General features: G+C 35.5%; 1 long non-coding RNA gene across 1 annotated transcript; it reads left to right on the top strand.

Annotated features, from left to right (window-relative positions):
• Window positions 1-982: 982 nt before the first annotated feature.
• Window positions 983-27,322, top strand: LOC131424312 (uncharacterized). Its single transcript, XR_009227092.1, has 4 exons — window positions 983-1,289; window positions 7,434-7,497; window positions 17,345-17,452; window positions 22,151-27,322. It is a non-coding gene; the product is annotated as an uncharacterized LOC131424312 (long non-coding RNA).

Below are 27,322 nucleotides of genomic sequence, written 5' to 3'. Positions count from 1 at the left end.
TATGGAGCAGGCTCTGGCAATTTCTTCTTTCCTTTCATTCCTGTTATTTTTGCTTGCCCAGTAACTGTTAAGGGTACTCATGAAAGTCTCAGAACCTCGTGGCTCCATTCTCCCTAGACCCGCTTCGTTGACCTGGGCTTGACCACCAGGAAGCCCAAGAACTCCTGTGCCCAAGTGAGGCAGGAGCCACTACAATGAAGAGGGAGAAAGACACTCAACCTGTCTCCATCCCAGGACCTAGAGGTGCACAAGGGGAAAATAAAGACCAGTGTGTTAACACACTCTCGGGTCTCCCTTTCTGACTCCCTTGTACTTTACCTGCCACCAAGGGCTTTGAATCCCTTTGAGGCTTTCTGTATTTCACGTGGAATCCCCTTTCATTTGCCAGCAGCTACATCTGCTGAGAGGACCTATTTGGGGACTGCCAAGAAGCAGCAGACACAACTTGGTTTTGCCAATACAGTATGTGGTTTTGTTCTCCTCTCCTTCCTCACCCCATTTCCTTGACTCGCCAACTGGGGAAAGCAGGAGGAGGCAGAACAGAAGGTGGGCAGAAGGGTAGGGATGGGGGAAGATAGGGTGCAGAACAAACAAGTTCTCCAGCAAGTTATTTACATTGCAGGTGAACTGACATCAGTCTGGAGGCTCCACTGACAGTTGGAACAATATTCTGCCCGCAGGCATTTTCCCCTCCCTTGAAGTTGGGAAACAGTGGGGATAGGTGGAATGGGGAGACAGGCATCTTATCTGGCTACTTCCTAACCACTTTTTGGATCAAGAACAAGGACTACAGTAACAGCTTAAAGACAAAACAAACAAGTTTTGTCTCCCCCCCCAATGGGCCCCTTGGGAAGGAGGCAGCTCAGCACACGGTGAGTGAACAGTTTGCACAGCCAACAACGCGAGGGCCCAGGTGTGTATGCACGCCCACTAGCGCCTACGTACACACACGCAGGAGATCCGGGTGGGGGGAGTGGTTGCAAGAGAAGGCGCGGGCCTCTGAGCTTCCCAGAAAGCGGTAGACACGCCGGCTGGCGCAGGGAGCTCCAGGGCTGCAGCTTCGCCAGGCCTCAAGCACAGAGCCTTCGAAGTCCGCCAACGACAGCCAGCTGTGGTTATTTATGTGACGGCGGGTCAGCCGGCTGTGGTTCCTCAGCCCCCATCCTGGCGCGCCTCCATCTGCCCGCAGCAGCTGCCGCGACTCGCGCGTGGGTGTGTTGTTTGGGTTGTCTGTCTGGGAACCGCGGGTGTCACCTTCTGGATCGCTGCCGACTGTGTCCTCGGTCGCGGTAAGTTTCTTCGCCCCCATTCTGGGACATTGTACCTCCGCCCTGCACTCTGTCCCAGCCACCTTCAGGCCCCGGGCCAGGCTGCGACTTTATTCCGTGCTCCTCCCGCCGCCGCAGCAGAGTTTGGCCCCGCCGCCTGCTCTCCGCGCCAGGGGGCGAGTGTAAGGAGTCAAATTTGCTTCAGCCTTGGGGTCATCACCATTTGTTTTCTTTTGCATTTTGCTATGAATGGGCGAAGGAGGAGTCGAGAAGGGAGAAAGGAGAGTTTCGCTGTTGGTTCAGGGATTTTTAGTTTTGAATAAGCAAAATACATCTTCCAGAGAGACCGAAGCTGGGGGAAAATGTGTATGGAAACACCAGATGTGTGTTTGTTTACTGTTCTTTAAAAAATCATTTCTTGTCTTTTCCTCCTCTTCCCTCCCCCCCCACCACCCTAGAGAAACACAGTAAAAATGTGTTGATTTAGAAACACACACTTTATTAATCCAAGTGCTGATCTTTATTCAGTTGGGCTAGTGCATGCCTCTTGTTCCTAAATTAGGTTCTTAGGTGTTCATTTCCAAAGTACTTTTCTTTGCACAAGAAAGGACAGTAAAGAAACTCGTGACTCTTCAGGACAATCTTATGTCTTAATTGCTGCCCCTGAGGGAGCTCTTTACCAAGTGCATGCTCTAGCATTGCCTGCTTCCCCCCAGATCTGTCCCGGTGTGTACTTTTATTTCCCTTTGGGCTGGAATCTTTACTTTTGGTGGATTTGGAGTGAAATCATGCCTCAGGGTATTCAGAGAGGAAATGTCGGAGGGGCACAGACACCTCTGGCAAAAGCGAGAGCTTCTTCCTTGGCTTTTATCTGTAGGTCCACAAAGGTCCTCCTGGTAAAGCAAAGGTCCCTAGGACCCTTCCTGCTTGCTGAGGCGCAAGTGTGGCAGCAGTTGTTGGGGTGGCAGAGGTGGCACATGCATCTCTCCCTTTCCCTGAGGCCAGACTTCTCCCTAGCCCTGACCTGGAAGTGGGCCCTCCCTTGGTGTGGGTGTTTGGGTCTGTAGCCCAAGGATGAAAAATTGTCTTACTGTCCTAACTCTGAGTGCTCTTAGGTAGGTGCTCTCAGGGCACCTGGCATTTAGGGTGACACTTTGATTAGACTGAATAGGAAGAGAAAGGCTGTGTACAGGGCTGGGGCTTTGGAAAGGGGAGCCAAAGGGCATTTTGCATGAGAATGAGTCAAGAGAGGCCAAACTGGCCACCTTGGGAGGTGCCTCAGAATCCTGAATGGCCAAGAACTAGACCCATCTGTGTATTTGTTTACTCAGCTTTTTAACCAACAGATTTAAACCCCTTAAGGGACAGCTGCTATCTGTATTGCTCATATGCTTCCCCCCCACACAGGTTTCCTCTCACCACATGTTGAAATCCAGTCAATTACTTGATCTTGAGGATTATTCCTCTAGAACTGAATACTGGTTGCTTCCAGGTGGGCAGGCATTGGCAACAAGAAGAGCACCAAGGGGCCTGGGTGAGTTTCAGAAAGGGCAGGAAGGAGGAGAGGGTCACATATCTGTGGGAGTGTGTAAAATGTAATATTTTCAGTGATCATGGATTTAGAACTGCTAAAAAGATCTACCTCCCAACATGCCCACAGTCTACTTGGAAGGATAGTTACATAGTAGTGAAGCCAGATTTAAAGTTAGGTAGTCAGTGTAGTTAGATAAATCCGGGTCTAATATCGAGTGAAATCTAAAATGGAGACCATGCGGAGAATGACTCAGGGAAAACACAGGACAACTCATGGAAGTCCCGAAAAGGCCCTAGGCCAAAGTCCACCTCAAAGAAATGTTAATGAACAGCCCCCAGCAAAAAGGTGCTGACTCAGAAGTCCTTCCTGACCAGATTACTTCTTTGGCCCACCTGTGTCCCACCCCTCGGGCCTTCCAACCTACATTCCATCACCAAAACTATAAAAAGGGGAAACAACCTCACTTCCACGGATTCCACCTCTTGGGTCCCCTTCTTCCTCAGGGAGAAGTCTTTTCTGCTGTCCTTTAATAAACTTCTAATTTCTACTCTGACCTTGCCTCGGCGTGCTTCTTTGGTGTTATTCTTCAACATTGGGGAAGCAAGAACTCGTCACCGGTCAACAGCGGTAACAGTAGCAGGGAAGCTCAAAGGAGAAATGTGACATCCTGAAGTGGACACTTTCCAAGGAAGTGGACATTTCCAACTTTAAGTATTTGGGGGAGGTTTACTTCAGAAAACAAAAGTTTGCCTGGAAGGCACATCTTTGCACTGTCTCCCTCAAATAGGTTGGTTAGGCAGCAGTGGAGACAGGAAGGGGTGTGTTTAATAGGAAATCTGTCTCAGAGGTCAAAGCTGAATTGAATATGAACTTTGAGATAATTTCATCTTCAAGTTTGCATTGTGCCCTACCTTGGCAAATGTTTTATGTTGTCAAGGGACCTGTTTATTTTTTTCTGTCACTATGAGTTATGGATACATATATTATCAGTGTACTGGAGTTTTTAAAATTTTTTATTTATTTTTTGTAGTTGTAGATGGGCAGCATGCCTTTATTTTATTTGCATATTTTTGTGTGTGGTGCTAAGAATTGAGCCCAGTGCCTCACCCATGCTAGGCAAGCACTCTGCCACTGAGCTAGAGCCCTAGTCAGTCCTGTACTGGAGTTTTTAAATGTAGTGTTTTATTAATGTAGTTAAACACAATTTACAGTTTTGATTCATTTGCATCTACGTTCATACAGTGAATATAAAGTTATGTAAAGTGATCATTAGGGCCATAAAATTTCATATGCTAGCTGGGGTTGTGGCTCAGCAGTACAGGGCTCCCCTATCATGTGTGAGGCACTGGGTTTGATACTCAGCACCACATAAAAGTAAAGTAAAGGTCTACCTACAACTAAAAAATAAACGTTTTAAAACAAATTTTATATGAGCTTTAGAGCTTTTTAAAGTCCTTTTTCCTGCCTTCCTTCATTCCTTCATTCCTTCCATTACTTAACTTGACACATGTTCAGTGGTTTGGTCAACTCAATACTTCCTTAAGAAACCTACTGCTTCTCTGTTCTCTAAAAATTAAATAAAAGACAAGAGGGCACTCAATGTAAGTTAAACTCAAAACTCACTTTAAGCACACAGAATAAAAGGGCTTTTCAGGAAATCATTTTTAACATTCAAATTGAATAGGAATGTGATAAATTTTAGTTTCTATACATAGCTGATAAAATGTTACCATTCCACTTTAGTGAGTATTGTAATAAACAAAGCAGTTAAAGGAGAAGATATACAAATAACAGTTATGAACTTCTTGTAATTGATTTTTTTTTTCCAAAATGGCCTAAATTATGCTTTGGGATATCATTTTCATAGAATCCATATTCTGAAGTGGAAAGAAAGGCCTTAGTTACATTATGATATGAATAGATTTATAAACTAGCTTTGTCTGAGTAAACTGTCTTTGGAGTTTTATTTATTTGCACTCATAATAGTGTAGTAGTTTTGCTTAAAAATTTATAACTTTCTAGGAACCTTAAATAGGGAGAAAATAGACATTTTTATCTATACAGATAACCTGTGATGAGAAGTGATATTTCCTTTGTAGGAACATGATATGAAAAGTACAAAAGAAAATACCTATTAGCTTATAGGTATGCTTATGCTTTATGAAAAGTGTAAATAGTCAAAATAACACCTGGTTTGATAGAGATTTGTAGAGCATATAACACTGTAATGAATGTAGTTAAATGAATTTACCAACTGTTTTTTTATTTCAAGAGAAGATGTGACAGATACAGAATGGACTTACATAAAAAGGATATTCTTTGTGATTTTTAAGAGGATTTATAGTTGGCTCTGCTTTATCACCCTTATTCTATTTCTGTGTTGAGAGTCTCATGTTAAATCTGCTATTAGTTATAGTACTGATTTAAACAACCCAGAATGATGGACATGATATATTTTCTGCCTTTCTGAACTAAATCAGAAAGTGGTAATTGATTTTAAGAAAAGAATATGATTTAGGACACACTTCACTAAGAAGTTTTCTTTACATGATTGTTAGTAGACAAAATTGGAAATCCTAGTTGAATTCAGCAATGCTCTCAGCTCCAAGTCAACTACTGAATATTAATTTTTGGCATACTCCAACTATTTTCAAAGCTTTGTGATAAATAGTAGTACTCTTATCAATAAATGAAGGGACCCAAAATGTTCTAAGCAGTGCCCAAATACATACTGCTGCTTGATAAACGAAAGCCTATTTCCTTTATTAGTCCAATGAGATCTTAATATTTGTATACGTTTCTGATAGAAGCCTTATAGATGTGACCTTTAATTCAGAGTGCCAACAAATTGGAGGAAATCCAACCCAGAAAGAGCTGCTTGTATTCTTAAGACTTCTGTAATGGTAATTCAGGTGCTTGAAACTAAAAAAAAAAAAAAAAAAAAAAAAAAAAAAGGTCCCAATGTTTGTGGTTTGCAGGTAGTTTAATGCCTAATTTGAATTTCACATACTATTGGCTACATCTGTTTTTTCTTTGACTGCAATAACATTTTCTTAGATCTGACTATTTATCTCTTCATATACTTGGACTAGTGTTGTATCTTTTGTATAGTCTTTATCAAGCAGAATAATATAAATTCTTTGGGCATTTTTTTCCCCCTCATGTGGCCTATCAGGTCATTTTTATTGTTTTCTTAAGATTTCCTTCCAAACTTTTAGCTTCCTCATGTTTTTCTCAGAACTTTGAAGTGGGCCCCACAACTACTTTTTGTTTAGTTTTCTCTTAAATTTTAAACATAGCTAGAAGGAGTGTCTAAAAGTGTCATTACTTTTTTTTTTAAACCAAGCATTGGTTATGTGAAAATTCATCATTTTTAAATTATATAAATACTCATAATGTATTCTTTCCTATAGAAATTCTTTGCTTGTAGATATTCTCTCTTGAGAAAATACTTCCATTTGTGTATTTGCTTATCATTTATATATACTATTTTTGCTCTGCCCCATCTGTTTATCTATTCTTTGCCCTAAATTTTCCAGACAAAACAAAGAAGTGATGAGCTTTGGTAAAATGGAAAAAAATATGACTAAGAAGCTAATATTAAAATATGAAGATGCCATAGAGAGGGTTTTAAAGAATATTTCTCTGTATTAAGTGCAATAAGAGTAATATTCAAACAAAACAAAGTCAACTTATATGTATGTAGTGAGTTGTTTGCAGTAGAATTAGACATTAAAAGTATTTTTTCTTTGTATAGTTGCTTTGCTAATTTGCTGTTTCTTCAAAGGAAGTATTATGAAGTATGTGCCTAATTAATTTTAGAAGTATAATTTCCATTTTATAATTGACTAGGTATTATGTTTATTCATACAGATATTTTCCTAGCAGCCTACTTAACAGAATATATCTGTGCTCTAAAATGGGGTATACTGACATCATGCTTATTTCATTTTTTTTTTTTAAAAGATTGTATTTAGGTTATTTGTAGCTTATGATTCACTTTTACTTTTTCATTTTTTAATGGTGAACTTTTTTTACTCCCTGTAAGTCGTGTTATGTTAAATTTCCCAACTTTCCACATACACTTTAAATTCAAAAATTAGTTCATTTAAATTTTATCTAAATTTTTATTTAAATGCATTTTCTCCATAAGTCTCCAAGGGGATTCCTTTGCATCTGAAACATATGTTCTTGGACCAGTACTCAACTCCAGCTAGCTTTCAGCTTTCTAATCAGTAGCATTTTTTCCTCTTCCTACTATCCACTAAGGATATCTAGAACATACCCTCTCTTTATATTGATTAGGATGTCATAGGACACTGTTGTCTTCATTCTTCTCTGCTATGGCAAATTATTTTCATTAGCAAGAGTGAATAAAATTTAATGTTGAGAAAGCACATTGCTATAAAGCAAATGAATTCCCAGGGGTTTAAAAGCTCCCAGCATGTTTAGTTTATTAATGTTCCTCAGTTTCTTTCAATTAAAATATACTTTGTGGAAGATAATGTTTATTTAAAATTTATTTAAGTCTTTTGCAGTTTCTTTTGAAGATTTTTCTAAGGCAAGTCTAAAAGATTGTACCATTAGAATGTCACAAGTGTTTTTTTTTTTGTTCGTTTGTTTTTCAACAGGTTAAAGAAATTAACTTTGACTGACCCAAAGGATGCTACTACAAAAGAACTTAAAGTTTTTCTGGTATGCATTTATTTTTTCTTTTTTCTCAATTTTTAAGTTATTTGAAAGCATATTCTTTGAAAGCTTTCTGCATAATTTTGTTTTGTAACATTTTAGAACACATATTACAACCATAGCCATGATTTTGTAACTTTATTTAAACCTTAAGAAAAACCAAACTTTGTTAAGGTGTATTTCAAGGAGAAGAAAAAGAAATCGATGACAGACATATTTTGGAGAAAGCTTAACATTTCTCACTGGTGGATCATGAGGAGGAAGTTAACAGTACACTAATCCAAATATCTTATTATCTTAGCATATGTATACTGTCATAAAATCATCTCATTTAAAAATGATCCCTAGCATCTTTCAGAACTATTCCTCACTGTTACTTCACCCAAACTTATGTTCCAGGTTTTGGTTGATTTTCATCTATGAACCTGTTTCTAACTCTCACTTTCTTTTGTCTTTTGTTTCTTCCTTTTGGAGTCTGCCTTTAGTTAAAGGGCAACACAAAAATGATCTTGTTTTATGTGTGTGTGTGTATACATGTATCTACTAATTTGCTTTATATATATATTACATGTACTGAATTACATGTATATATATTTGGTTTATAATACCAACATGGTCAAATACAACATTGTCTCCTACCTGAACTGTTGCAGATACCACAATTGATGCTTCATACAGTATGTTGGTCTACTCTAGATACACTGGTTTTCTTGATATGCCTAAAAGTAAGATAACTGATTTCTATTCCAGACATTTTTTCTCTGTTCTCTGTCTGGAATGCTCTGTACTCAGATATCTCTGATCTGGTGTATTCCTCTTTGGGAAATCCTCTCAATGCACTGTATAAAACAGCAAATCCTTACTGTTCATACTTTATATCCTTTACCATATTTTACTTTTCTCCATACCACCAAAACCAACTAACATTTTAGAAAGTTACTTATTTTTCATCTGTTCCCTAAGTGAGAATGTATATTACAAGGTGCCAGAGATTTTGTTTTGTTCTGTTCTCTAGCTCAATGCTTACAAAAGTGCCTCGGCACATGGTAGGAACTCCATAAATAAATGTTGAATGAAAGAATGAATAACTCACTGGAGGCCCCAGATATAACTTCCATCTATGTCATTGTATAACTTGTTTGTCACATAATCAAAATTAGTTTTCATCCTGCAACCATTTGATACCATTTCATATTTGGAAAGATTCTTCACTATTACATTGTCAGAAATATCCAAGATGGACTTATGTCTAGCTCTAGCTCAATTTTATAGATCCTTTTTTAAAATTTAACCTTTTTTTTGGGGGGGGGCTGCCACCGGGAATTGAACTCAGGGATACTCAACTACTGAGCCACATCCCCAGCCCTATATTGTATTTAATTAAGAGACAGGGCCTCACTGAGTTGCTTAGTGCCTCAGCTGTTGCTGAGGCTGGTTTTGAACTAGTGATCCTCTTTAATTTTTGTTGTTGTTATAGATGGAGAGGATGCCTTTATTTTATTTGTTTATTTTATGTGGTGCTAAGGATTGAACAAAGTGCCTTACACATGCTAGGCAAAGTGCTCTGCCACTGAGCTACAGCCTCAGCCCTTTTATTTAATTCTTGATCTGAGAAATAATAATATATTTAATTTTGAACGTTGGGAGTGGATATATATGGTTTGGAAAACAAACTCTCAATAGTTGAATGCTTTAATGTAATAATGCTGAACACAAGTTAAAAGTGACATTTAATTAATTAATATATCTTAGTATAAATGTTTCTAATGGATATACCATGAATACAACATGGACAAACCACATATTTCTGGGTCTTTTTGCAGTAAAAAATGGAGGGAAGTGGATTGAATCCAGGTCTTTTTTGAGATTCTGGGTTTTATAACCAACCTAGATGGTTTTACTTCTTTGCATTGGAAAACATAACAAAAGTTTACAAGTTCCTTTTGTCCTTTTCCTCCCCAATATATACCCTTAAACAGAACACATTGAAGGTTTATGATTTAATGAAAACTCCAACTCTTCAAATTTAAAATCCCACCCTTTAGCTTGCTTGTGAATACTAACTCATGAATGAACCATAGAACTTTTCATATAATGAAACACAACCCCAACTACAGGAGTACTGCATATATTACTGTAGTTTGTTTTAAAGAAAATGGAAGAGAGATTTTGTACAGTGCACCACGTAAGACATTTTGTGTCAAATCTCATGCGACATGTTTCTTCTTCCCTTGGGGACTGCCAAAAGTGTGTAGAGCCTCATGGAGGTGGTCCCCCATAGCTTCCCTTCCCCAGGCCCCAATGTGTGATGCGTGTGTTCATGCCGAGCCAACAAACTCCATGAAGTGTGCTGTCTCTGGTGTTTTCTTCTCTCCTTCAACCCTCTGCAAATTCAGCACAACCAAAGGAACAGAGGGCAGGGAATAATGTCTTGTTAGTTTTTTACAGTCATACAACTTTGTAAATATTCATATTTCATTACATTTTACCTTGTGTATGGTTTGGAGTATGTCTGTTTGACTAAAAATAATATTTCTTTTACACACTTTATGTTATCCCCAATAAAATAGTGTTAAAACTCAATTTTCTTTCTGGGCACAGTGGTGCATGCCTGTAATCCCAGCAGCTTGGGAGGCTGAGGAAGGAGGATCATGAGTTCAAAGCCAGCCTCTGCAACTTAGCAAGGTCCTATGCAACTCATCAAGAATAAGTCCCTAAATAAAATATAAAAGGAGCTGTGGATGTGGCTCAGGCTGTGGATAAGGCTATGGATAAGCAACCCCAGGTTCAATCCCTGTACCACGAAAAAAACAATTTTTTTTTTTCATCAACTTCTTATACTTCCTTAAAAGTATGACTTTAAAATTTCTCTTTTGTGACACTTTGCTTATTTGTAACTTTAAGAATGTCATGATATTCCCAATCGCACATGTCTGTTCCTGAGATTATTCTATTAACGGGAAAAAGGCAATGCAATTTGTTATTTCTAATTGGTATTAGAGTTTACATATCTGTTCTCTTAGACATTCCTCTAATTGTGTTTTGACAACATCTTGTTAGCTGAAACAAAGCCAAATTCTAAAATAAGGTGAAGTACATGTTTATTCATCCTACATTAAAAGAAGTTCTGTTTTTCTTTTGGAGATGACTTGTTTTTCTGTCTTTGAACCAATTCTAAGTGCAAACATACTCTCACAATTGGTAGCAAAATATAGGACATATGACTAATGAAAAAACAATATTTTTTATTGGAATTATATGTCTTACTATAGTAAGATAATTTAAAAAGTAGCATGTGACTGGATAATTTTATTTTTTACATGATACCTATTCATGTAAAAGTGAAAATGTATTATTTATAAAAAGCAAGCTGCTTATATATTTGACATTTGAATTTAAGGTAAGATTAATTACTATATTCTAGAAATAATTCTGATAAATCTCAATATGTTTATTTTTATTATGTTTATTAGTTACATAGCCATATTTTCGTAACTGATTATTACAGAGTTTTTTCAAAGAGTTTTATTTTTCTATTTTGCAGTCAAAGGTTATTTACATGGAAAAAAATTCACCCCTCTTTAGTGTTTAGATCTTCATATTTTGACAAACATACAGTTGTGTAATCACCACTACAATTAAGATATAGAACATTTTCCTCACCAAATTTCTTCATGTGGCTTTTCCTCAGTCCTTCCTCCTATCTTCCAGTCCCTGTGTATCCATTAATCTGTTTTCTATTACTTTTCAAGTCTGTTTTATAAATAGAATCATGTGGTATGTAGCTTTTGAATCCGAGTTTTTCAGTTAATATAATGTTTTAGTTAGCTATGCATTGGTGTGACCAAAAGGCCCAACAATAACAACTTAAAGGAGGAAGAGTTTATTTTGGCTCACAGTTTCAGAGGTTTCAGTGCAGAGACAGCTGACTCCATAGCTCTGGGCCCAAGGTGAGGCAGAACATCATGCAAAAGGCATGTTGCAGAAATAGTAGCTCAGGACATGGTTACTAGTGAAGCCAGAATTAGACAGGCAGTCAGTATAGATAGGTAAATTTAATCAGGTTGAATCAAGGAGGCCAATTTTGAGTGAATCCAGGCGGTATGAGACTGTCCCCTGAGGTATTGAAATGTTAATTCCTTCAGAGCCCTTTCTCCACCCTTATCAAGAACTTGCCCCTGCTTCTACTTCTTGCTGATGTAACCTCTCCCAGGAACTGCCCCTTCCTACAGGGAGCCATAAGATTGTTAGTTAGCATGTTCTAGGCTGCTCCATCTGCCCTTCCCCTTCAGCCCTCCTGTCTCCCACCTTTTGGCCATCCCACCTAGCATTCCTGGGTGTAGTCACCTATGCTGTAAAGAGAGAGATGAGGGGAAAAGAGCAGGAGAAAAAAAGAAAGCCTGAGACATATGAAAAGGGAGAACACCTCACTTCTTGAGATACCAGGATACCAACTATGTCTTTTTAATAAACCAGGATACCAACTATGTCTTTTTAATAAACCCTGCTTTATTTGCTTGCCTTAGCGTGCTTCTCTAAGGATCAAACTGCAACATGTGAGGAAGCAGAACTCATCACTGATAACCTGCAGTATCATTAGGAAGCAGTGGGGGTGGTCACTATGAAGCAGTGGGGGTGGAGGGAAGCACAGGAGAGCAAGCCAGCACTAGACTAGTGCACCCACACCACAGTCAGAAAATATAAATGCCAAAGTAACACCTTCAGTGACCTGCTTCCTCTAGTTACACCCTACCTGCCTACAGTTACGACACAGTTAATTCATTTCAGTGGATTAATGTACTGATAAGCTTATACCTCTCATAATTTAATCACTTCACCTTTCTAAAACTTCTTTCATTGTTTTACACAAGAGCTTTTGATGGACATCTCATATCTAAACCGTAGCATTCCCTTTGACCCCTCCAAAGCTAATATCCATCTTACAACTCAAAGTACATTTAGTACATTTCCAAGCAGTCCCTATAGTCTTTACTGGTCCTGCCTTGCCCCAAAGTCCAAGTCCAAAACCTCATCTGAGACTCAAAGCGTACTCTTAGCTATGAAAGTAAAGATCAAAATCAAGTGACATATATCCAACATATAATGGCATAGAATAATGGCTACAGTCTGCCAGGCTTCCAAAGCCTTCCTATAAAATCTCAGAGGAAGCCTCCATGACCCTCTAACTCTAGAATCCTGATTCCTATAAACTAGCACCATGTGGTTGATGCCCAGGTCTGCTACCATCTTGAGAAGTAGCCAGGTAGCCAAGTCTCCTCTTAGTGCCATGGCTGTAGCAGCTTCTGAGCACCTGTACAGTTCAGCATGGTCAAACATAAGCCCCACTGTGCAATAATATATTCCCATCATCTTTTCTCAAATAATTTTTTATTTTTACATGCGTGAGCCTGAAATGGGAATTGTCTTGCCAATTTCTGAAAAGCCCTCAAGTCATCTTTTCTATTGTCTTTGTAAAAAGTACTTAGCATCTCATTAGTGGCTATGTTGTCTTTAGTAAACAGAACTTCCTCAGTCGTAGTTTTACACAGATTTTTCTGGCCAAGTTCCAAATTTTTCAAAACTTTCTGCCTTGGTTTTGCTGATTATCACAGTAAACCTGACTGAAAGCCATCAGGAATATCATTACCACTGCCTGAATGCTGTGCTGCCTGGAAATTCCTTCTACCAGATTAATTAGACCATTTCCTTTAAGGTCATCGTCACAGAAATTCTCTGACATGGGCAAAATGTAAACAACTTCTTTGCCATAAAATAACATAAATGTCCTGTAGTTCAATTTCCAGTAGAGTCCTCCTCTGAAACCCCATGATCTCAGTCTTACTCTCCACAATTATATTGGCATTTTGGTCTTATGCACTCCTGCAGGAATCATCCACTAAGCTCCATATATGATATTTTAAAGCTTTTCCACATTCATCTCCAAATTTTTCACAATTCCTTTCTCTCAAACCAACACCAAAGGCTTCTGAACCACACAGTCAAGTTAGTCAGAGCAATGGCCCCATTCCCAGTACCAACTTTTGTTTTAGTTGCCTTTGCATCACTGAGACCAAAAGACCTGCAATAACTACTTAGAGGAGGGAAAAAATTATTTGAGGTTCATGGTTTCAAAGTCTCAGTCCATAGATGGTCAACTCCAAAGCTCTGGACTCATAGAGAGGTAGAATATCCTGGTGGAAGGATATGGTGCAGGGAAGTAGCTCAGAACATAACAACTATGAAATAGAGAGCAAAGAGAGAGAGAGAAAAAGAGACCTGGGGGTGGCCCATGCTCTTTGCTTAACAGGGACAAAATATAAACCCAATATGCACACCCCCAGTGACCTACTTCATCCAACCACACCCTATTTGGCTACAGTTACTGCCCAGTTAATCCATACCTGTGGATTAATTCACTGATTTGATTACACCTCTCATAATCTAATCATTGCATCTCTGAAAATTTTTGTGTTGTCTCAAACAGGAGCTTTTGGGGGGACACCTCATACATAAGCCATGCATTTGAGATTAATCTATATTGTTATGTGTATTATTTTTGCTTTTGCAAGAATGTATTAGAGTTTTCCTGTCATAATTAGGAGTTTGGAATGAAGACAGGTTAATAATTTCTAACATTAAGAATTTATCTGGGGTGTTCATCATAAGTAGTTTTCTCCCTAGTCTCACTTCAACCTCCAGTCTCTGTTTTGCTTTTTTCCTCTCTCACACTTGCTTTTCTTGTTTTGATGGGTGTTTTTTTGGTCTGTGCCAGTGTAGTCCTTGTCATCTTCTTGGCTAATTGAAAGATTTAAGACCCACTGAGGTAACAAATTCTTAAGAAAGAAGCTCATTATCAGTTGTTTAATGATGTTAATTCATGTGCTCATTCTTCATCCATGGACATCCTTTGGTTTTTCTAAATGGCAAAATAAGTAAGAAGAGTCCAGAAATCCAAGAATTAAAAGGAAATTTGAAATTTTAAAATTTCCTCCAAATCAACTGTGGGGGTATGGGTTGCAGTTATTACCCGAGAGTGTCTGTTGAACTGTTTTGGACTGCAGGCTGTACAAAGAAGGAATAACCAGAGAGTTAAATCAGAAAGCCAGATTGAATCTTAAGAAAAAATTGTCAGTTTGAAGTGACTTAGTAGAAATGGAACAGAAATATAAGAAGAGAAGATAGGAATGAAAATATTCAAGAAACATGCAGAAATTATCTGTGTCTTTGCTTTTGCATGGACAAGAAATTCAAAGACATCTTAATGTGCAGGAGGGAGTTTCAATTGGTAGTCCTGGCTAGTGACTTTCAAAAACTTACATGAATGAAAAACTTTTAATCTCCAACTTTTTTTTTTTTTAGTTTTAATTTCATTCACTCATTTGTTTAATAAATATTTTTATTTTTATGTTTTTATTAGAGCATTATAGTCATACACAGCTATATGTTATGTTCATTTTGACATAATCATATATGCATGGAATATAACTTGCTCCACTTGAGTCCCCACTACTTTTCCTTTCGCTTTTCTCTCCCTCCCCTGTTTCTCTTCCTCTACTGGTGTTCTGTTTTTTTATAGTTTTTATTTATTTTTTCATTCTTTTTACATATATATGACAGTAGAGTATGTTTTGATGTATTATATATACAAGGAATATAACATTTGATTTAGGATCCTGGTCTTGTGGTTATACATGATGTGGAATTTCACTGGTTATGTGTTCATATATGCATGTAGTAAAGTCATATCCAATTCATTCAACTGTCTTTCCTGTTCCTGTCCTCTCTCCCTTCCCTTCCTTGTCTTTGTCCAATCCACTGAACTCTTATTCTCCCCAACCTCATTGTGTGCTAGCATCCACTTTTGGAGAGGACATTTGACATTTGCATTTTGGGGACTGGCTTATTCATTTAGCTGATATTCTCCAGTTCCATCCATTTATTGGCATATTCCATAGTCTCATTCTTCTTTATGTCTGAGTAGTAGCTTCTCAGCTAAAAAAACAACAATGTGAAGAGAGAGCTTACAGATTAGGAGAAAATCTTTACCACATGCACATCAGATAGAGTACTAATCTCCAGAGTATATAAAGAACTCAAAAAACTTAACACCAAAAATATAAATAAGCCAATCAATAAATGGACTGAGAAACTGAATAGACACTTCACAGAAGAAATACCATCAATCAACAAACATATGGAAAAATGTTCATAATCTCTAGAAATTAGAGAAATGCAAATCAAAACTACTCTAAGATTTCATCTCATTGCAGTCACAATGGCAATCATCAAGAATACAAACAATAATTAGTGTTGTTGAGGATGTAGAGGAAAAAGCAGTATGGGAATTCCTTACAAAACTTGGAATGGAACCACCATTTGACCCAGCTATCCCACTTCTAGGTTTATACCCAAATGATTTAAAACCAGCATACTACAGTGATGTAGCCACATAAATGTTCATAGCAGCCCAATTCACAATAGCTAAGCTATGGAACCAACCTAGATGTCTTTCAATAAATAAATGGATGAAGACAATGTGGTACATATACACAATGAAATATTACTCAGCTTTAAAGAAGAATGAAATAATGGCATTTGCTAGTAAATTAATGGTGTTGGAGAATATCATGGTAAGCAAAATAAGCCAATCCCCAAAAACCAAAGACTTAATATTTTCTCTGATATGCAGTTGCTAATTCACTATAAGGGAAGAATAGATTTATCTTAGATTAGGTAGAGTGGAATGATGGAAGGGACAGGAATATAGGGATAGGACATAGAATGAAACAGATATTATTAACTTCTGTACATATATGACTGCATGACTGATGTGATTCTACAACATGTACAATCAGAAAAATAAGAAATTATACCCCATCTATGTATGATATATCAAAGTTCATAAATACATTTTACTTTCATATATTAATAATTAAATAAAAATGAAATACAAAAGAATACAAGTAACAATAAATGTTAGTGAAGGTGTGGGGAAAAGTGTACACTCATATCATACATTGCTGGTGGGACTGCAAATTGGTGCAACCACTTTTTTTGAGGAATCACACAAAACTATGAATGGAACCAGTATTTGACCCAGTTATCCCACTCCTCAGTATATATCCAAAGGAAATAAAATTATCAGAGTATAGTGATGCAGCCGTATCAACATTTACAGCAGCTCAACTCATAATAGCTAAGCTATGGAACTAATCTAAGTGCCCTTCAACATATGATTGGATAAAGAAAATTGTGTGTGTGTATATATATATATATATATATATATATATATATATACACACATACATACATACAGTATGGAATAATATCCAACATTTGAAAAAAATCAATAGAGCATTCTTTCTTACATTGAATTGAAATCAGTCAACCAAAATTTATGCCATATATTTGCATAACATATTTTACCTACAAAAGATGTTTGAAAAGTTATCATTTCCAATACATTTTTCTTTCTCCATTGACAGAAGTCAAGTTTCTCTATTTTTTATATACTAAAATAATCTGGTTGCCTAAATATTAATATTTGCTGAAGTTTCTCTTTAAAATGTTGTATTTGGAGCTAGACGCCATTCTGTAGATGAGACCTGGTTGGAAATTAAGTTTTAGACATGTTACATTGTTAACAGAACTGTAATTCATTTCATATAAGTTGCAATCAATGTCCATTTAAATACTTGATTTTTGGAATAAGATTTGTACCTTGGTTAAATTTGTGTATTTTTAGGTCAGTTATTGAGTATGTCAACTTTTTTTTTTTTTTTTTTTTGAAAGAGTGAGAGAGAAAGAGTGAGAGATAGAGAGAGAATTTTTTTTTTTAATATTTATTTTTTAGTTCTCGGCGGACACAACATCTTTCTTTGTATGTGGTGCTGAGGATCGAACCCGGGCCGCACGCATGCCAGGCGACCGTGCTACCACTTGAGCCACATCCCCAGCCCAAGTATGTCAACTTTTAAGAAATGCTGCTTGTTTTATCTGTTAGTATTTGTGTCATTCATAATTTTTGTTAATACATTTTAGAGACTACTCAACTTTTAAAAAAAATTTTGAGCAGAATGTTTTTAAGAATAGAGCCTGTTCTATTCTTAGAGGAGGTAGAATCCTTAGCTTGTCATTCATCCTTTGGATGTGATTGTTTAGCTAGTGATATATATTTGAAACTTATCATAATTATCATTATAATAACATTTACCAGATATTTTAATGTAGGTACTTTTCTAAGTAATTTTGTATGTATTGATTCATTTAGTCCTCATAATATTTTTTTAAAAAGTATTTATTTTTTAGTTGTAGGTGAATACAATATCTTTATTTCATTTTTATGTGATGCTGAGGATCAAACCCAGTGCCTCACATGTGTGACTGTTGAGCCACAACCATTTTACAAATGACTAAGCTGAGTTACACAGTTTCAAGAACTGTAAAAGTCTTGGAATTTTATAGTACTTGCAAGCTAATAAACTAGACAGTCATTGTTTTATTGCTGTTTGTAGAAGACACAAGACTCCTGGGTCAGAAGCAAAGGACCTTATTACTCACTGTACAGCAGGTAGCATGAGTACATGTTTGATTTTGTTCCCTTGACTCCCAAGTTACAGGGGCTCTGCAGAGTAGCTTGGGTTGATGTTACATCCAAAATGAGAAACTGTTACATCCAAAACGAGAAACCTCCAATTTAGGAAATTGTATCTTTATAATGGACTGAGCAAACTTGTCCTTTGTTCGAGAAGGAGACAGTGTCACTATATTCCAAGACTTTGTATTCAAAAGATACACGGAAAGATAGTACAGGGACTGGATTTGTGGCTGACTTATTGGTAAGGCCCTTCCCTAGTATGCATGAGTTCCTGGGTTAGATCCCCCAAACCATACCTACACATGCATACAAAGAGCAGAACAAAAACTGAAAATGCCGCTTCTTGCAGAACATGCAAGGATAGAAGAGGCCTGTGGGAATTTGCCTCTCATCTGAGATGTTAAGAAAGTTTCCAAAGTTAAACAAGTAATGAGTGGACTAACTCCAAGTTGGCCACAAGAGATTTTCTCCACATTTTCTTGATTCAAATATTGTGCAGTTAAGACATTTCTGTGATCCACTTATCTAGTAACAATGTAGGAAAAGGAAACAACATTTGGTATGACTTATTTTTAACATGGCAGGTTCTTTTTTTAAATGTGTTTAAAAACCATCTGTTTAATAACCTGTTCTAAAATTTTGTGTGAACCTCACTAATCTTGGTTTTCTAGAATTATTTTAACTTTAAAAAAAAGTACAGAATCTTTTGCCACTAGTATTTATCGTGTCTTTTGTTGTAATTATTTTGAGGTTATTGACTATGGTTCTGTTATAAAACTTATGAACTTGTTTTTTGAAAAAATCTATCATCCACTGGTCTTACGACATCTGGATTTATTTAAAGAGACTTGTTACCTCATTAATTCCTGACCTTTGATTTTTCTTATTAATCATATTTGATATTCCATTTAGCTTTAAAATTTTACCTTTTTGGTGAAAAAGGTAAAAATCACCTAGAATTCAAGAAGTTGTGATGCATCTATCTCAGTTATCTGAGGTTATTAGACTATTATCACCAAATAGTAGGCTCATTTCTTCCTTAATATTTTTCCACACTTAAATAAGATCTTGAAATATCCTTAGAGGTTTATTTTATTTTATTTTATTTTATTGACATGCTTCAGTCCATTTTGAGTACTTTTTAAAACTTTCAGTCATATTTCTGTACTATTCCTTACCAATTTTGTCACTTCTGAGGTTGAATACATCCTGGTTTTCCTTTTGAGTATTTCCGATTTTTTATTCATTAGTTCCTTTGTTAATGTTAGGGGGGTCATAATTTTGTTTCTAATAATTATAATTTTTAATAGAAGATATAGATAAGCCCCTTTTGATTTTAGAGGTTCATGGAAAGTTCTTATATGTAGCAGGGGTCAACAATATTTTTTGTTAAAGCGATAGATGGTTAATGTTACAAGCCTTGTTCACCCTCAGTCTCTGTTCATGACTGCCATTGTAATAAAACAGCTGTGTACAATACTTAAACGGATGAGCATATATGTGTTCCAGTAAGGTTTTTCTTCATATACTTTTCATATTTTTTTCAACCATACCCCATAAGCTATTTAAAATCAGGCAGTGGGCCAGGTTTACCTCATAGACTATATTTTGACAGACACAGACACATAAGTTTGTTCATATAAATGTAGCTGTATTTTTTCAAACTCCATTACTAATATCCATGCCAGATTTCATTGACTTGCTTGGAATTTTAAGCTGAACATTGACTTGTACTTCTAAGAATTCTGTCATAAGTTCTTTTATGACATGGTTATTCCCATTTTGCTGTAATTAACTCTAAAGTAGTAGTTCTTATTAAGTCTTCAAAGAGAGAAAATTATTAATTTGTTATATGCTTGACTTTTGGCATGATTAGTATTACAATATACATATGGAGTATAAAGTACAACATCTTGCTGAGTCTTAGAGGTTAGATAAGGAACAAAGAACATTTGTATCATTTTTGCAGAGGTTGGGGAAAAAATAAAAAATAAAAAAGCCAGGAATATCCCTAGATCAGTAGAAGAGTAATGAAGCATCACAACTTGCAGAGTGCAGAAGCAGTTTTATTATGAGACAAAGTTTTAGCACACCTAGAAGATTTTATTGCTTGCTGTAAGTCAGGATATGGTGGGCTGTGGCCTAGGTGAAGTAGATGAGTGAGACCCTGGCTGGAATGGGACATCTGAAAGCTGAACACATCAGAGATCTTCTCTCAACCAGTCAGCAAGACTGTTTTACTTGGTTTGATTGTATGCCTTTGGGAAAGAAGGATTTCCAACTGTATTTATTTAGAGTGGCTCTTTAGGTAGTTTTTTTTGTTTTGTTTTGTTTTTTTCCATTTATGGATTCTGGTATTTATTTTTATTTTTTGAAAGAGCAGTGTTAGCTGGAAGAGATGGGGAAGATGGATGAAAAGACTAAGAATGAGAGTCCAGTTATTTTCCCTGATGTTCTTTCTTCCTTGCTATGGGCAAAGCCACAATCCCCAGCCAGGCAGTCAACTGTGGGACACCTACACACACTCTCCTCACTTTTTCTTCTTCAAAACACATATTTCTCTTTTTTTGACAGGAAGTCTAATGTAGGAATGACGTGTTAGATTTTGTTATGAGAGCTATAAATTGAACATCATCATTTCTTTTTTCCCTTGTATTTTTAATCATTTTTATTGCCATATTCAATATCTTGAATAAGCAATTTGTGATTTTTGATTTTTAACTAACCCATAATACCCAGTCCATATTTCCCCCTTTGAATTCATTTTGAGTTTTCTTTGACTAAATAAAATGTCCTTAAAGGTGTAAATGCCATTATCATTTTAAGGTTCACAGGACACACTTCTATTTTATAACTGTGCTCTTGTGAAATTTTTATTTGAGTATTTAAAGTATTTCAGGTGGTTGTCAGTCTGTTGAATGAAAGTTCTTTTATGATGTTATACATGGTACTTTACCAATGTCATAGTCAGAATGCTTTCAGAAGAAAAGGATTTTTAAATAAAGCGTTTATAAAAAATACAGTCTACTCTCTTTTAGAGTTAAGACAATAAGAAATGAAATATTTATGAGTTAGGACTTGGCTGTCTGAGGAAATACAGACAAGGCTATGATTTCATTACATTAATTGCAGTATTTGTGTGACCTAAATAACAAAAAGTGCAAGAAATTTACTCAGGTATGAGGGCTGCTAAGCTATGTATGGCTATTGAACTATTGTGGTTTTCTTCAGAGTGAAGTTCTCTTTTATTTTTATGAAAAATATTAATGGAGGATAAGGAAATACAACTAGAGGTGAAAATACTGTTTGATGGCAAAGGTGATTCAAATTTAAGAAAGGTTTAATTGAAAAAGTATTAATATGTACATTTTGTAGACTTCTTTTCCATAAAGAACTACACTATATGGTTATGTCTTGTTTTAATCACATTTTCCAACAAGAAAACTTAGTTATTTTGATAGTTCTTAAATTTCAATATGCAATAGTAGAAGTAATTTTAGATTTTTTTTTTTTTTTTTGGTACCAGGGATTGGAACCCAGGGGTGCTTAACCACTGAGCCACATTCACAGCCCCTGTTTGGTTACTTAGTTTCAAGGCAGGGTCTTTCTAAGTTGCTTAGGGCCTTTCTAATTTGCTGAAGCTGGCTTTGATCATGAGATCCTCCCACCTCAGCCTCCCCAGCTACTGGGAGTACAGGTATGTCCCACCATGTCCTGCGATTTAGTTTGTACTTTGATGCAGCAGTTCCACTCTCCCATGAATAATATCTAAGTAAATTATGACAAACCAAGGTAAACATAGTATTGGTTGAAGGAATTATGTATTATTGCCAGAAAATAAAGGTATTTATTCAAATAAAGAGAACTAATATGTTTTAATTTGGTAATTTTATAAAATGTTATAGATGATGCTATTGAGAAAATATCTTGAATAAAAGTTAAATAAGATAAAAATTCACTCTGATGATTTTGCTATTTATAAGACTAATATGGGAAAACACAAAATGCTGATTTCATGTTTTGCCCTGTGTTTCTGGTTTTTAATTTTTTCTGTCTCTACAGGTAATAGAAATCTTTGATTTCATGCATAGAAACCAAATTACGTAACAGAGAGACTACAATTAGATTCTTTAGAATAAGACAATGAAAGAGAGATTGAAAAGGTAAGAGAGATATTGTATTGTAGGTATGTTTAAAACATGGGAAATTTTATTTTAGTTTGTACTAATTTGTGTAGAATTTTTCCTGTGACATTTCAGTTTTGTCCATTGAGCTTAGTTTAGACATCATTGTAGTGGTTGGTTTAAAATTACAGGTAAGATTTGGGAATCATCTGAAGACTTTCAGTACGTGTTTTTTTTTATCAAATATATTTGAAGTCTAAACAGCTTTTCTTTTTCTTGGGCTCATTTGGTTGTTTAGAATTGGGAATACATTTTTCCTATAGAAAAAGAAAATTCTGAATTTTGATTAATTTGTGATAATTGTTAAAAACTGTATTATAATATTAAATATTAAGTGTTAGCATTTAAAATGGAAAATTATTTTAGCTTTTTAAAATGATTGTGATACTAGCTAACCTAGTTCATGAGACTCTTCTCAGTCAGCCAGATGCTGTTTCTCCTTTAAATTTTCAATTTCTTTAAAGAAGTTCTTCATCACCTACTTCTAGAATGTTATTCCTCTTGTCTTCCTTGGGATGATTTTAGAATTTGAGGCAGAGATTTGGGTTTGGGAGTGGGCTCTGCAACAATGAGTCATAATTTCATGTGATAGTTGATGAGAAAGACAGGAGAAAAGGAATAAACAGGAAGAAGGAAAGTGAACTAGGACTAGTTTGACTTTTGGCTAGCAGTTAACAGGCTTCCATGACTGGCCTGACAGGACACAACTAGCTAGAGTCCATGTGCAGTGCAGGGAGCAAAACCCATAACCAGTGAGTTAACCCCACACTCTTAGCACATTTACTATCTAAACAAATCCAAATATAGTAAAGCAAAAAAGGAAGAGAAAAAAAAATGAGTCAGCAAATTCTTTTATTGCTGAATTTAGATATCTACCTACAATTCTGTAATGACCTAGGACACTTGAATACTAATATTAACATTTCTTATTTGCAAAATATTTTACAACTAAGAAGGCTCTTGTGTTCATATTGGATCTTAGAACTAATTTTGTAAGATAATTCAGGTAGATACACTAAATGCTTTGCAAATGAGAAAATAATAAAATTATTATTTACCCAAGGTCATATGACTAATAAATAGCAAAACCTAGAGTAAGTGATGTATTTTTCTTTCTAGCCAGTATTCTTCTGATACACCAAACTACTCCTGGTGAACTAGGCATCTGACTCTTCTGAATTCCTCTTAGATATTAACTCCCTGGAGTGCAAAGACAATGTCTTCTTTTTTTTAAAAGTTTTTGCAGTATTGGTCCACAGATAGAAGCCAAGCGGGAATATTAGTTAATGAAGGTGTGGACTTGACAGTGTGGAAAGAGGCTTGGCATCAGATGGATGGAGAGTGAATCCTGAGTAAGTCACATCTTGGCTGCATGACCTAGGATTCCTTATTTGATTTCTTAATCTACTTGTCTCATAGGTAAAATACAGATGAAAATATATGTATCATAGTATTTTCATATGACTTAAAAAGAATATGGGCTGGGGTTGTAGCTTTTGGTAGAGTACTTGCCTAGCATGTGTGAGGCACTGGGTTTGATCGTCAGCATGGCATATAATATAAATGAATAAAATATAGGTCCATCAAAAATAATAACAAATGTTCCACATAGTACCTGCTAGCCAGTAGATGCCCACTATCAATTTAACTATGTAGCTTATGGCTTTCCTTCCTTTTTCCAGCTTAACCCCTTTTTTTCCTGTGGAGATGTTTTTACTTGTGTGTTGGCTTTGTTTTATATGTTTTTCATCTTAATAATTAGTCTGCCTTGGTTGGTACTCTAGGATGGAGCAACCCATTGTGCTTAGAGCATCTTCATATCTGACTCTGTAAATTTCGAGGAGCTGGAAGAAAGGGAAATATACAATTTACCCGAAGCAGATATATCGTGTTCCTCATTTCTTGCTTCCTTTGGTCAGGTAGTTTATTTATAAAAAACTGATCCAGGACTATTAGGAGGAAAATATGACTTTGTGAATATGCTCAGAAGTCAAATGTTGTCTTTGCCTGAACCAGTGTATCCTTGGAAACTTGAAACATGAAACTTAAAAATTAATTTTTAATTTTGTTTGTGATATTTATAAGTGAAGGTACAAATGTTTTTTCATGAAGTTCTCTGAAGCTATTAGATGTGGCAAAATAGATATTGCCCATTTTATTTTAAGATTTTGACTTAGTTTTGCAGCATTTTCTTTTATTTTTTATCAAAAGTTGTAGACCTTAATTTGCTTTTCAATATGATGTTTCTAGATTAATAAGCCAGTTATTACAATAAAATCTTATTTCCTGAAGCAATATGTTTTTTAAACAGTTTTATATAATAAATGTAAGATTCCTTCTTCCTGGATATCATTTTGACTCCTGTTAGTACTTTTGCTGCCTTCCATTAATGGAATGATTTTACATCATTTAAGTACATATTTTGGGTAATTTCTATCAAGGCAAACACTGCTCTCTTCTGAGGACTTCTACCAAGGCCTGTAAGAAACTAAGGTGGGAATTTTACTCTTAACCTGGCTATGTTTTAAGTTTAGGAAGCCAATTTTTCTGGCTGAAATGAAGTCATTTTCTTCTTTTTTTTATATATAAATAAGACTAATTTATTTACAGTTTCTACTGAAACTGCAGTCTTCCCCCTTCTGCCTAAATGGCCCAGACCATTTTAATCCATGGTTTGAGCTCCTCACAGAGCTCACTTGTTGTCATTAATACACTATGCTATGTGTAGTACTGTCCACCACTTTACACATTCACACTAGGGAAGTTAGGTTGAAAAATTAGAATCTTTCTTACAGCTTTCAGACAGTAAGGAAGCACTAAGGAAGAACATTTTAAAGACCCTTTTACACTCATGTCTTCTTTCTTCTTCAGTGCTAGGAAAATATATGGGATAATTTAGTCCAATTTGTCTGGGAATAATTATTTATGAGGAGATATGTGCTCTGTAGAAGAAAGGTTTGACAAAGAATATATATTCTTTAGCTCATTGGTGTTGGGAGCATATGTTAGTGATCCTACCATAAAAAGCATATGCTTAAAAAGTGGTTACTGTGTGAGGATAGTAACTATTCTTATATAGTATTGTGTCATGGGAACGGTTTCGTTTTACCTGGGAGGAATGAATGAATTTAAACCAATACACAAATTCTGTAATGATTTTTTCTTCAGGATATGATCTAGACCTACAAATATCTCTTCATTAACTATAGAAGTTTGGGATTCCATCACACTTAGAGGTAATCTTCCATAAAATTCTGAAGCAGATGGTAAAGGTGGGTGTTAAGTAATTTAAATGTGAATTTAGAAACTAGAGAAAGATAAAAATAAAACCAAAGCACTTAGACACAGTCACATCACCTGGTAGTAATATCAGTGTATTTTGCTGCTGCTTTTAAGTTTTTTCCATAGACTTGCCACAATTTTTGCATGACTAAAAAGGAAAAATTAAGTATGAACCTGGTTGAATGTTTAATAAAAAATTAGCAATGTCATATTGATTTTGATGACATAGCCACTTTTTTTGTTTTTTATCTTCAGACTTGGTACATTCAAAATAAGTTGAATTGAAAGTATTAATTACCATTTAGACACGAACTTCTGTTCAGAAACAAGCCCCATGTCTAGCACAAAGTGTATTGAATTTCTCATTGTGTACAAATATGTTCATTCCTTTTTTTTCCAGTTCTAGGACATTTTCCTCTAAAAGCAGCCAGTGTTTTAGCTTTTTCTTTTTCTTATTTTATTTATTTTTTTGTTACAAGATGCTGTGATTTCTTTAAAGTTCAAGAAACTATTTTTATATCTAGCCTAATATTCAACTTAAATTGTTGTCCTTACCCACTGTTAAACCAAATTAATTTGTAAAGGATGGATTTTAGAATAAATATGTTTAGCACTCTATAACAATACAGATTACTGAAGTGCATTTTCAAATGTTAGAACATAATTTTAATTTAATCTTTTGCACAGAATTTCTTTAGAAGCTGAGGTTTTATGTTAAAGTTTTCTTTTCTTGGGAAATTAGAGGTTCTCAGTAGACAAAGGTTATTTGAAAATTAATTTCTATGCATAAATGTGTATGTTATTTTAAAAAATAGGTTACATATTGCTTCTTTTCATCTGTTAAATCTAGGTTACATAAAATGATGAACTGTACCTAACAATATTGGTCTACCTTGCCCTCAGGGGAAAAATAGGCCTCTACATGTAACATGTGATACTAACAAGATTAGAATTTAATGAAGTGCAAGAGAATACCAAAAGTTTTGATATTTTACTTGCTTGTTTTTTGTTTGTTTGTTTTTGTTTTTTTAATTTAAGGAAATAAGCACTCTGTATTCCTCACCCTAATTGCCAACTGTGCCCTAGTTGGTTGAACATCAAGGATTTGTCACATTTTTTTTTTCCTTAAGGAAAAGCAGGGCATCACAAATCATCAGTGAATCTCTTGCTGAGTAATGGTGGTTTTTCAATATTAATTTTTTTAAGCACATTTTATTTTTAGAAATCAGTATTTTTTATTCCAAGATCATATATATTGTGTGTATACACATCATTAATATCAGACATTTTCTCATCTTTATAATTTGTTCCGGTAGTATAAATAAAAATAATAATTTAGTTTTCTGAAATATAATTACAATCATTAACTTAGAATGTAGCATGTTGAAATAAAAGGAAGTTGTTTTTTAAATTTATTTCTTGTTGTAATTTGTTATATATTGACAGCCGATTGCATTACAATTCATATTACACATACAGAACACATTTTTTCATATCTCTGGTTGTATACAAAGTATATTCACACCATTCATGTCTTCATACATGTACTTAGGATAATGATGTCTGTCTCATTCCACCATCTTTTCTACCCCCATGTCCCCTCCCTTTCCCTCCCACCCAAAAAGGAAATTTTGTAAGTTTATCTCTTTACAATATTGAGACTGTTTGGGAGAGTTTATATTGATTTTGTGAAAAAGGAAGTAGATGAGTCATCTAAAACTTGTAACTTTATGAAATTCAGAACTATTCTTCACTGTGGAATTGGAAA

Source organism: Marmota monax, unplaced genomic scaffold (genome assembly GCF_021218885.2).
Source record: "Marmota monax isolate L192 unplaced genomic scaffold, Marmota_monax_Labrador192_F-V1.1 WCK01_AAM20220418_F8-fsc00043, whole genome shotgun sequence".
Classification (NCBI taxonomy): Eukaryota; Metazoa; Chordata; class Mammalia; order Rodentia; family Sciuridae; genus Marmota; species Marmota monax.
This window is presented reverse-complemented; position numbering and strand designations above follow the sequence as displayed.